Here is a 13,184-nt window from a genome sequence, read left to right on the forward strand (position 1 = left end):
GCCAGACAGCCAGGATTCAAGTCCCAAGTGATAGAATTGCCTTACGAGCTAGCTATTGATATATCTGTTGTACTCTTCATGTTTTCCCCCCCAATAGAGTCCCTTAGTCTTTTTCGATATCCCTGAGCATCTCAAAGGAAACCAAGGAAAACGAATTATTTGGGGGCCAGAGCCTTGAAAAAGAGTCCAGTCCGTGGAGGTCAGAATAGTGGTGACAGAAAAGGAAAACTTCAGGGAGAGAGTTAAGATGGTGTGTCTGGGGGTTGTTTTATTCAATGGGAACAGAAAGAACAAAAGAAAAGAGTTGGAAGGGAGCTGATAATTAGTGAGTAACTATTGGACACTCACTATACTTGGTGATTTATATGTGGTGCTTACGTAATCCTCACAGAAGTTCTGGCAGGAAAATTCCCATTTTACAGATAAGGAAACCGAGGATCGGAAAGATCCAGCACCTTGGTCAGTTGAATCCATCTTGTTAAATGGCACAATGAAGCTTATTCACAGGTTAGTTTAGCTCCAAAGTCCATGCTCTCTCCATGAGTACAGTCTGCCTCTCTCTAAGGTTAAAGAAAAGAAAAACAGATTTGTCAGGCTTTTAAGTGTGCCAAAAAGTTTCATCTTCTACAGGGTGTTCACTGGAAAGTGATTTATCTCTGTTTGGAAAGAACACGTGTTCTGCTCTCTCTTCACCTGCCCTGTTTTTAATACTACACACCAATCAACATCACAGGGGATCTGCTGGTCCCCGCAATTTGATTCTATGGTCTGGCCACAAATTTTCGACTGCTTTTAAAAATAATGCTTTGTGCTCAACACAAGTTTTTGTAGCAGATAGATAAATAAGTATATATTTTTAAAATATTTTAAAATATAACATTGATTCCATTTCTTATAACATAAAAGAGAAGTGTGAGTAAGAAGTCTGAGTGCTGGCTTAAAAATTGAACCCTGTAAAGTTTACAGGCAATCTACAGGGAAGCTAAATCTAATAGCTATGAAACAAAAAATAGCACAATCGCTTTACAGAGGTTTTCCAGGCAACTCCGGAATTCAAGTGTCCAAATTCATCTGTGTAATAAAAGAGAGTTTATGATGGTTTTTCAATAGAAGTAGAAGATAAAGAAGAGAACACTTGTGTTAGTGAGCATCCTAAAACCAAAAACCTCTGGAGGAAAGTTTACTAGGTATGAAAAGTTTGTTTTAAAAAGAAAGAATACTTAACTGTAAAGGGAACAAAATCCCTCCTTAACCCAGGCAGCCCTAGAAACAGTATGCATTCATTCACTCCATTTATTCATTCGTTCATTAGTGCAACAATCTTTATTGAGCATCTACTACAATGGCAAGCAAATGTTCAGTGCAGAGGATGCAAAGCTAACTAAGGCAGGCTTACTGCCCTCAAGAAAATCTTACTATCTGAGGGGGAAGACAAATATGTGAACAGCAATTATCATACAAATGCTATATTTGAGACTTTATAATAAGAGCAACGATAGCTAATGTTCATTGGCTGCTTATGACATGCCATACTTAGTTTTAAGCAGTTTCTAACATTTACTCCTCACAACAGCCCCGTGAAGTAGGGACTGTTACTAATGCCATTTTACAGATGGGATAGACAAGGTGAGACCTATGAAAGCATATTGGAGGGATCTGCCTGAGGGAAGAAGAAATCCATGTGACCTGGACCTTAAGGAAGGACCAGGAATTTTCTGGATAAAGTAGAACAAGGAAGTACATTCTTAACACAGGGAACAGTATTGCCAAGGCAGGAGGGAGCACACGAGCATGGTATATCTAGGAAACTGAAAGCAATTCTGTGACTACAATGCACGGGAGTCAAAGATGAGATAGATTGTGAAGGGCTTTATGAGTCATGATAAGGAGTTTGGGCAATAAGGAACCAAATGAGGATTTTTAAGCAAAGGATTCAAGATAACTTTGCAACTAACTTTGGCAGAGAGTGTTCTATAGGGAAGTTGATTTAAAGTAGGGAAATTAGTTAGGAAGCTAAAGTTGTAATCCAGATGAGAGACTGTAACCTGAACTAGGCGAATGATCAAGAGGATGACGAGAGGGGGATTTGAAAGATTTCTGAATACTACATTTATATTTCTGCAATTATATTTCTGTTTATGGAAGTAGGTAGCACGTATCAAGATACCAATCTTCGGATTGGTAGGTACTAAAAAATTTTTGTCAAATGACTTTTTTGAATGAATCTGAACTGATCCATTCATTTTTACCTAACAAACACTAGTATATATTTTCAAAGGGCCTTGTATGGTACCTGGTACCTAGCAGATGCTCAAAATTACACATTTGTACACACAATGGACTAATAATTTGGGGGTCATCCTGAACCTCAAAGCTAAAAGCCATTTATTTAATTGAGCACAGTTTTCTCTGATTTATAAGGCAATATCTTAAATTAGTTGTAGAGGAAGGGTTAGTTGTATTTGAATTTAAGGAAAATAAAAGCCTTTCCCTGGGATAAAATGTTACACCTCGCCTTCTTATTGTGTTTAATAAATTGCCTCCACCATCTTCTTTTAGCAACAGGGAAATCAGGCAACAGAGAACCCAAGCTACCGGCCAAAGCCACACAGCAAGACCATGCAGGAAAAGTAAAATACTTGTATATCCATCATGTGTTCCTCTCTAACGTAGCTTCTTGTTTCACTTTAAGACAAAGATAGAAAATTATATATAGAGAAAGCAAATTCTGCATAAAAGAAAACATTCTTAAAAAATACAAATGTGGCGTAATTTAATTTCCAATACATGTCTCCACCTTCAGCTTTGAAAAAAAAGGTTAAAATGCAATTCTCCGAAACGAAGTTATTCGATAGAGGAATATTAACCTCCTCGCCCCTTGTACTTTGACTCATTTTATCTCCTTTTCATTTTTGTTTGTGGGTCTATTCATTTTGGTGAGGCCAGGCACGTTGCTAGGTAACGGGCCCATCGCGGGCCAGCGTGTTAGTTTGTCTGGCTGGCCCGGGTGGCAGACTTCCCTAGCGCTAGCTGCCGGCAATGCAGTCTCTTATAAAAAGCATTTATCACCGAGCAGGCACTGTAATGGCCACTCAGTGGAGGGGAAATTGAACTGACCCAAAGGCCAAAGCTGTTAGGGAGACTGGTGGGAAGGGTAAGAGGGTCACAACACCCTTTTCCCACCCACTTAGTGGGCAGTAAGCGCTAGCACAGCCCAGCCACTGTTTTCACTAACATATCCTGAGGCTCTGCACCTGAAATAAATGTTTGCTTGACATTAACGATAAAAAAAAAAAGAGGCAAAAAAATAAAATCGGTTTGCTCCAAGAACAATGAGCTACGTGATTTAAAGTTAACCAAAGTTCCCTCAAGATTTGATTTTTGGTAGTTATGCTGAAGGGGAGATTTGCAGAGGAAGTGGGGTGGTTTTCAATAGTTAGCATATTCTGATTGTGATCATACAAACATTCATTTATCTAGCTCCATGAATTTGAAAGTAAAGAAATATAAATGTTTGTGTTTTTTGTTTTCGTTTTTTTCTCTTCTATAAATGGCACCAGATTTACAAGTATCAAATGCTGGTTATCACCAGATTGGTATTATTTTCAAATTTCTGTTTAAATAATGAGAGTTTTATTCCATATTTATTTATGCTTAGCATGAGATAAAGTTTAAAATGCAAACCAGAACATTTTAAAAATGTACTTAACTGTACATTGCAATGTCGAGTAACAATACATATTTGGATGTGATGTTTTCCTATACAAGATTTCCTATATAAAGATTTTCCTGGAAACATTCAGATTTCTTTGCCTTTAATGTGAATAAATACAGAACAAAGAAAAATTGCATTACAAAAATAAGAAATACATGAGTAATGCATACAAGGATAAAGATCATAATAAACAGTACAAAGGTTATACACAATTATATTTTATATTAGCAGTGTAAAAATCTTGGTAAGGTTCAATTATGGAAAACAGAAATTTCTTTCCTAGACTATTTATTTTTCTCACTTAACTGTAGGCTGTGTCATTTGTGTTAGAACTTGAAAATTATATGTAAAATTATATAAGGTGTTTTAAATGTTCTTTCATGAAAAAGTAGGTACTAAATGTTGTCCAGATTTTTATTTTTAATTTTCTTTATTTTTAAACGACATGTAATCTCAACGTTCTTCTTGGATGCAAATTCTTCTTTTTCAAATGCAGAACATGTAACCACCTATCAGAAATCCTCACTCCAAATTTATTAGCTGCATGATTTTGGCCAAATGTCTTCCTTTCTCTGAGTCCCAGTTTTCCCACCAGAGAAGAGGGGGAGGTAATATCTGCCTCAAGTACCTCGCTGAGTAATTGAGAGGATTAGACAAGATGTTAGCTGTAAAACACCATACAGACAAGAGACAACAATTTTATTACTGTGAAAAATAAAAATGTTTGGAGAAACTGAAAGGATGAGAGGTAGGTTTTCAAAAGCATGCAATATTCACTCATTTTAAACAGAATTAGGCTTCTTGCCTTGGTGAGATGCCAACATGACAAGCCCATTATAGCCACTGTGTTCTTATGACCAATTAGCCTCATTTTAGACATGGACAAGAGGAATTGCTGCAGCTTTTCTTCAGAAACAGAACACAGTTAAAAGCACAAGAAGGGCCCTTTTCTTCCCTCTGGCCCCACTGCCTTCAAACAACAATATTTAACCAACAAAAGAAGAGACCAAGTCAATCTCAGTTTTAGTGAATCCCTAGAAAGTCATCAAATAAAAATGTGAACTTTAAAATTGATCAGGATTAATTTCACTGACACTGTATCATAACATATATCTCTTCAGAGACTCATTTGTTGGGCTGCAGATGCAAAGAAAGTAAGGAAAGAAATAAATCAGAATACAATAAGGCAATTAGACTTTTGCCATTGATAGAATACTAAAAATGTCTGATTTATCAAAGCATTAACAAACAGAAGTAAACACAAGACATATTTTCTTACAAAATACTTAGAAAGATTAAAATAATAACCACGACCATGTGTATCAATAAATTTCATTTATAAATATCACTTCATTGCCAAAAGATGTTCTTTCATTTGCTAACTCGAAAAGTGCAACAGCAAGGAATGATTTATCAATACAAGTGCCACTCTGATGTGTAACTGCTGTTCTCATCTCCATGGACATTTTCCTACCCAGTTGAGAGAGAGCGTTCTAGTGAGTCTGAAGTACATGTTAATAGGTAAAATTGTTTAATCATTACTTGTGGTCATTATCTTTAATCTGAAATTAAACAAATGTATTTATAGTGTTTTTCTTCATAGTGATCTCAATCCCATTGTGGTTACAGTAAGAAAAATAGTTACTTGTGCCAGGCATTGTCCTAAGTACTTACATATGTTGTCTGGTTTAATCCTGACAACAGACCTATAAAGTCAATATTATTATTATCTGCATTTACAGATGAGAAAAGTGAATCTGATAAAGGAGTGGCAACTTACTTTTTAACAACTGTCGGAGTAAAGATTTGAATCCAGGCTGGTCCAAGTCCAAAATATATGCTCACTGTAATATAATTACTTCAAAACATATACTTGGAAGTCTTGGGAACCAAATTTTTTTCAAGACCAGTTGTGATACTAATCACAGGAACTATGTAATTTAGTACAGGCTAATTCATAAAAAGTTAAATTTTGATCAAAAAATTTTAGTGGTAAAAGAACCTCTAAATTAAACCTTTATTTCTCAGGTGAAGAAGCTGGGATGAGATGGTACATGATTTACCTAGAAGCACATCTAAGGTTATTAAATGGACCTCTGATTGAGTAATTGTTCCATGAAGTAATTAGCTATACATTTGCTTCAAATCACTTTAAAATTGATCAGGATTAATTAAAATTGACAGGATATTGAAAATACTGTCCAATATACAATAATTCTACCTACACAAAACATATATGCTGCAAAATAAGGTAGAGCTGTATTAGAAATCAGAGGAAATTGACCTATTTTATTCTACATCAGCCTCTCACATGCCAGCCCCTATGCCAGGTATTGGGACATAGAGATGAAACACTTCCAGTCTAGGCTTTGCACGGTAATAAAAATCACAGGAATTCTTATAAATTTTAAGTCACTTACTTAAAATTTCATTTTGAAGACCCTGAGAAAGCCCAAGGTTAATCTAAATAATTTATATAAACACTGAAACAGATGCTAATCCCTGAGTGTGGCAAAGCTCGGCCTCACTGGCAAAAGTGACAGTGTCTAAAGCCATTTTCCTCTTGGAGGTAGAGATGGAAGCAAAACTTCTTAGATCAAAATGCCCCTTCCATAAAACAGTCCACCCTAGGAACTGTTGAACTATTTTGTGTTTCTGTCCCTAAACAGTCGATTAAGCAAAATTCCCTATAAACCTATTCTAATCAGACCAGGCAGTCCTCGGAAAATTATGAAATCGGTCGTATTATAATATAAAAAGAAATTCAAAGACTAGAAAGTAAAATAATTCAACAAATCTAGAAATGATGTAAAGAAGACTTCTTATTCTATGAACAGCAATATTTATAAACTCCACCAATTTGATCTCCTAGTGAACAAGTCTAGAGACTTTCAATGATTTGTCCAAGATCACACAGCTTGATAGAGGCAGAGACAGGACTAGAACCAAGATCTCTTGACCTCAGTTCTATGCTTTTGCTAAGACCTCAGATTGTTTGGTCAAACATCAATGTACAATACATACATGAGAAAAAAAATTTAAAGTAGGAAATTGGTACATTTATTTGATTGCGTACATGTAATAAGATGGCTGATTTTTATAATAAGGCTACAAATTCCTAATTTCAAATTACTTTGAACATGTCAACAAAAATATTTTTATAGAACCCACATAACGAGACATACTGTTATAAGAGCCATTGACATGAACCTACAGCATTAAAATGTATGACATCAGCTATTCAGTACACATACTGTCTCTAACGTCTGACATTTCCCTCCACACGGGGTAGAATGCCCAAAATTTGTCATTAGCATTATAGGTTGTTCATTGTAAATGCCCTCAAACTTTCAAATTACTCTGCCATACCCAACCTGTATCAGAAAGTCAAACGAAGAAAAAACAAGGATTGGAAATATAATAATATTTTGAAAGTGACGGTTTCTTTGCAGTTGACTTTCTGTATGATAAATTGCTCAGGATGGAGACTTTTTTCTTTATTTGGCACACTTATCAGCTGCAAACTATTACATGACTATGTAAAAATGAGCATTAAAGAAATCCCAAGCATGTGGGATAGGAACTGACATGTAGTAAAAAAGTCAATAAAATATTTGTTAAATGAATGAATGAATAATTCTTATTTCCTTCAATCACTTTCCAAATTATATCAGGCAAACCGTATCTACAAAAAATTACAGTATCATTTTAAACAGGTAAACTTTGAGCTTTCCTGAGGAAAACAGCTCTTTCTAATTCATGCTTTATCAAGTCTACTTCAGAACATAATAATCCTATGTTATAATAATATAATTATATAATGGTGTCCTTAAAGGAGCACAACCTGGAATTTAAAACAATATAGCTCTGCATTTTAGAAGAGTCTAATTTTCTCACAAGATGAAATAGAATTATCCTATGGTTTCTTAAAATATCAACTATTAGGACTCCAATATCCTTCAATATCTTTACTATGAATGTGAAGTAGAGATTTAAGGAATTACAGTTGACTCTTGAGCAGTGCAGGGGTTAAGGGGACTGACCCCCATGTAGTTGAAAATCTGTGTATAACTGTTGACACTACATAATTCTTATAATTCAGGCAAGGAAATTAGTCATAAAAATTCCACGTCAACAGTTTATACAACGAACATTTCTTGAGTAACTATCATGTGCCAAGTAAATTTTAAAATGAATAAAACATACTACCTGCCCTCAGAAACAAATTCTGTACTGTTCCAGTGAAAATAAAATGGACGTGACAACTTCTTTTATTAGAACGGGTAAGACATGTTAACACTGGTATACTGACAAGTGGGGATGGACAGTGGGAATGGTCTGCCCCAGGTGTAAGCATTATCTGTAGAGAATTTTAAAAACTGAGCACATCTTGGCCTACTTCTTATTATTATCAGCAATTCTAAACAATGATTGTACTCGATGGAATACAGTGTTTTCCCCTACCTCATATGCACGTCCTTTCTAGAAACTCAGAATGTGACTCTATTTGAAAATAGGATTGTTGCACATACTGTGCTTAGTTAAGATGAGGTCATACTGGAGTAGGGCGGGTCCTTAAACCCGTGACTGGTGTCCTTATTTTCTTAATGGTGTATTATTTCTCCAAATGAAGAAGTAGGAAAGAGGTAGACAAAGACAAGGTAAGAACATCATAAGACAACAGGAAGTGGTATATTGGAGAGCTGTATCTACAAGACAAGGAACATCCAGGAGTCCAGGATTGTAGGCAATCCCCTAAAGCTAGGAAAGCACCAGGGAACAGATTCTTCCTCAGTCCCACCAGAAAGAACCAACCTTGCCAATACTTTGATTTTTTGATAGCAGACTTGTAGCCTCCAGAACTGTGAAACAACAAATTCCTCTGACTTAAGCCATCCAGTCTGTGGTACTTGGTTTTGGCAGCTCTAGGAAACGAATACAATGACCATTCCCAAGCCCTGCTCTCTTGGCATGCCGATGAGTATTAACAATACGGTGATTATTAAAGTATGTATTGTTAGTAGAAAAATAGTTTGGAAGTAGAAAGAGACATGTGAATACATATTTTAAGACAGTGTGGTAAGGGCTGCAATGGAGATATGCACAGGCATCTACGGATTCACAAAGAAAGTGAAGATTCAAGAAAAGCTTTTCCAGTACACAGGGCATGTTCAAGAAAAAGCAGATGAGTCCAATTTGCCTAGAACAGATCATAGTGTGGAGAAGGGTAGAAAGAAAGGTGTTGCTTTGCTCATAGAATGCCTTTAAAAATGAAAATGTATATGGCGTTCTGAAGTACGTTCTGTGGACCAGCAGATTGGCATTACTGGAAGCTTGTTAGAAATGCAGAAACCACTCTAGCAAATAGTACTATAGGCTCTTACTATTCAAACTGGTCCTGGGACCAGCAGCCTCAGCATCACCTTGGGGCTTTGTAGAAATCTAGACTCTGAAGCCCCACTCCAGACCTACTGAATCAGAATCTGTATTCTAACAATACGCCCAGCTGATTCGTTTGTACACTGAAGTGGAGAAGCATTGTTCCAGGGGATATTATGCTTCTGTTGAGTCATGAAGAGAGGAAGTAAATGGGTGAGAAGCTGGCTGAAGTGGGAAGGTGGGGAAGGGGGAGATACACCAGGTGTTTCTGAAGGAACAGCATGAGCAAAATTGAGAAATAACAGCAACGAAACAACAGCTAACACTTACTGAGCCAGGCGCTGTGCTACACACTCCATATGCACTTATCTTTTCGTCTCCACAGCGACTCTGTGGTTTTATCACACTGTTTTTCAGACAACAGAGACAAGGGGTAGAAAGGTAGATAACTAGCCAATGTTACACAGCTAGTAAATACTAGAGGGGGCACTGAACCTAGGATTTCTCAGCACCTGCCAAATAACTCAAGCCTGCATGCCTCTGCATGGCAAATTTCTTCCATCTGGAATATCTTTCTTTATCTGCTAAAATCACATTCATTCTTTCAGACCTCGTTCAAAAGTCACCTCTCCTGTGATCTCCTTCCCAGTTTCCCCAGTCACAATTAGTTATACACTCTTAGTTCTCTCTAACACCTCTTTTATACCACAATAACAGAACTTGTCATGGTCTGGCTTATCTGGTGCTTATCTTTCTCCTTCACATCCCCAAATAAAACATGAGTTTTCGGGAGTGGAGGCCTGTCTCATTAATCTCAGTCTTCCCAGTGCCTAGTTTCGTGGTTAATACCTAGTAGATGCAAACGCACATTTATTAAAGATCGGTGCCAGGTCTGGCTGCATCCTTGACTGGCTATGTGAACTTGAGCAAATTCCCGAACCCCTTTCTCTTTGGTGTTCTCATCTATAAAATAGAGGTAATGAAGCCCACTCATAACATTATAGTGAAGATGAAAAGAGATAAGCTAGGGTAAACACATGATAAATATATTTTAATGGGATAAAATAAATGAGTAAGGTGCCCTGGTACAAAAGCAAACAGTAATAATAAAAACTATCACTTATTAAGTAAGTGCCAGGCACTATTTTAGGTAGAACATGTAGAATTATCTCATCATTCTTCAAATATCACCCTTTAATTATTATTATCATCATTTTCTTTTAAAAAAGCAATTAAACTGAGGCCTATACAGTTTAAGAAGTTTACCTGAGATCAAAGGGAGAGCCAGATTGGGACTCTGATCCAAATGAGTCCAAAATCTTAGCTTCCAGCAAAAAAAGCAAAGAGCACGACAGTGTACCCCAACTACTGGTATACCAGCCCATCCAAATATCACACCACTATACTTTACTTTCCTGAGGTAGTTATTTTATCAAGTTTGTACCAAAACCTCAAAAAAGCTAAGCACTTTTTAAATTAACTCCTGAATACTAGAAAAATACAGCTGTCAGGGGTCACATGAGATTTGGCTGTTCTTCATGAAATACAAGCTGTGTTAACGGGAGGTACGTGAAAACTGTTGCTGTACAGCAGAGTGTGTATAACTGAAACAGTCAGGAGCAAGCCTCCCATGTTCAATGAGATGTTTACAGACTGGCAAGTTGGTAGGAATAAAAGCTGTAACCAAAGTATGAGTGATATTCTTTTGATGTCAGCTACATGGAGTCCTTCCTGTTACAGTAGCTGGATTTTTTTTTTAAGATCTTTAGATTATAAATTGGGAGGTGCTTTTTTTTTTTACTGTATGCTGTGATGAGGGAAATGGATTCCGATGTTTTAAAAAATCAAATTATTTATCTTAGTGTTCCCCAAAGTTTGCAAACTGCTGAGCAATGTGATGCTTTGCCCTGCATTCTCCTCATTGAGTCTATCCGGGTAAATTAATTACAAGACAATCCTTAGGAATTAAGTGTATTTTAAGTTCAGAGGCATCTGCTCAGAGACTTCTAATACCACTAAATAGTCCCTTTGGAAATGCACTCGTTAGTATAAATGGTATAATTTTCATTTCCGCTGGCACCGTGGCATATGACTTCTTTGGTTTCAGCTACCCTCTGATTGACCTGTCAAGGGCATAAACCACTCTGAAGATGTTCCAGTGCCATTAGTGCTTCTCCAGTAGGTATAAGGGACAGGAATGATTTACTTCATATAAAAGAATAATTTAGAGGATTATTTTCTCTGGTTTTTATGTGACACATTCTCTGTATAAACACGCATACACACACAGTCTTTAGAGTCCAGCCAGTTAAGTTAAAATCCTAGGCCCTCAACATGCTAGCTAAATCACTTTGGAAACTTAGCCATCCTCTCTGAAACTATAATAGGAATAAATGAAATGATATAGGAAAAGCATTTTCCCAGTTTGCCTCATGGTATACTCACAATGGTAGTAGTTGTCTTTATTATTACTTAATGATTTCAATAACTTACTCTTTTCTAATCCAGAAATGTACTTTGCAAAATGTGTCTTGAAAATCAATTTTCAAGCAAATATAATTATTTATTAAATGAATAAATGGAAAGAACTCTAGCTCGGGATAAATCGGGGTGAGAATAATGCATTGGGAAGTATAATATTCATTCAGCAAAACTTTATGTCTGAACTCTTACTATGGACCAGACGCTATTCATAAGACATTTCTTTTAATTTTTATAACAATTCTGTGAGGAAAGTATCATCCTCTCTTATGGATTACAAAACTATAGTCCAACAATTTAGTTAATTTGCATACATACACACAGCTACTAAGTGGCAAAACCTGGAGTCAACACAGGGTCTTTGATTCTAGATCTAGTGTTCATTCTTGGCACCTTTGCCTCTCGATCTGTTATGGACAACCTAAGACAAACCACAATATTTTAAGCAAATCTTGTCCATTTTCCATGAGCAGTTCCACAGGGTGAAACACAATCTCTTTCTAAATCTAATTCCCTTGGCTATTCAGCATGACTCTTATATGAAGATAGCAGTGTCATATAAGATACCATAATGTAAATGTTAATATAATTAATAAGCTTTCATCTACAATATGGCCCAAATCACGGCTTATGATGGGGGAAAAAAAAAGAACTGGAGTGAACCCTCTTCATGATCTCCACCTCTCACAATCTCATTCTTTGATACTAGCCACTCCCCACACATTGCTTGCTGATTTAGAGTGAAAGAAGGAAAGGAGACTTAGAAAGAAGAAAGATTAGAAAAGGAAATACTTTGTACCCACTCAGAACTGAGAACATGTAATTAATCCTTCAAAAAAAGAATGGAACCATTGTTCACCAACTCAAATTCTAACTCAAACTCCTAGGAGGACACAGTCTCCTACCACCCATTTTATGGAAACTTCCACATCCTTATGGACCAAGTGGGCTGCTGCACATCCAGGTAGAGCAAGTGACCAGGAGACAATGGATAAAAAACTACATTAATTAATTCTTTCATTCCATCATTATATATATTTATAAAGCATCTTTAATGCATCCGGTATATATCAAATGCTAAAATACAAGTATTTTCCAAATTAATTTAATGTTTCCTTTGCAGTGAACCAGATAAACCAATCTCTACCCTCAAGGAAATTAGAGCCTAGTTTGGAGAACAGACATTAAACAAATAGTGATACTAGTGATTATTTATTTTCAATTGTGATAAATGCTGCAAAAAAGTAGCACAGTGTATTATGAGAGCAAATAATAAAGAACATTATCCCAAACTGGGCATAAGGAAATACATCTACGAGCAGGTGGCATACGAGTTAAAGAGGAGGAGCCTGATGTAATCAGAGCGTAAGAGCCAGGTCATCCAGGCAGAAGAGCAGCAAACTCTTTATCATGGCCCGTGAGGCCCAACTATCCGTCCTTGTTTTCTTCATGATGTTGTCTCTTATCATTCTGCCCTCTGTCATTCTTCTCCAGCCCCCTGGCCTCTCTCTTCTTTAAACATATCAAATTTGTTTCTATCTCATGAGGCTTTTGCATTTGCTGTTCCCTCTGCCTGGAATGCTCTCTTCCCAGCTCTTCCCACAACTAG

Source organism: Pteropus alecto, unplaced genomic scaffold (genome assembly GCF_000325575.1).
Source record: "Pteropus alecto unplaced genomic scaffold, ASM32557v1 scaffold25, whole genome shotgun sequence".
NCBI lineage: Eukaryota > Metazoa > Chordata > Mammalia > Chiroptera > Pteropodidae > Pteropus > Pteropus alecto.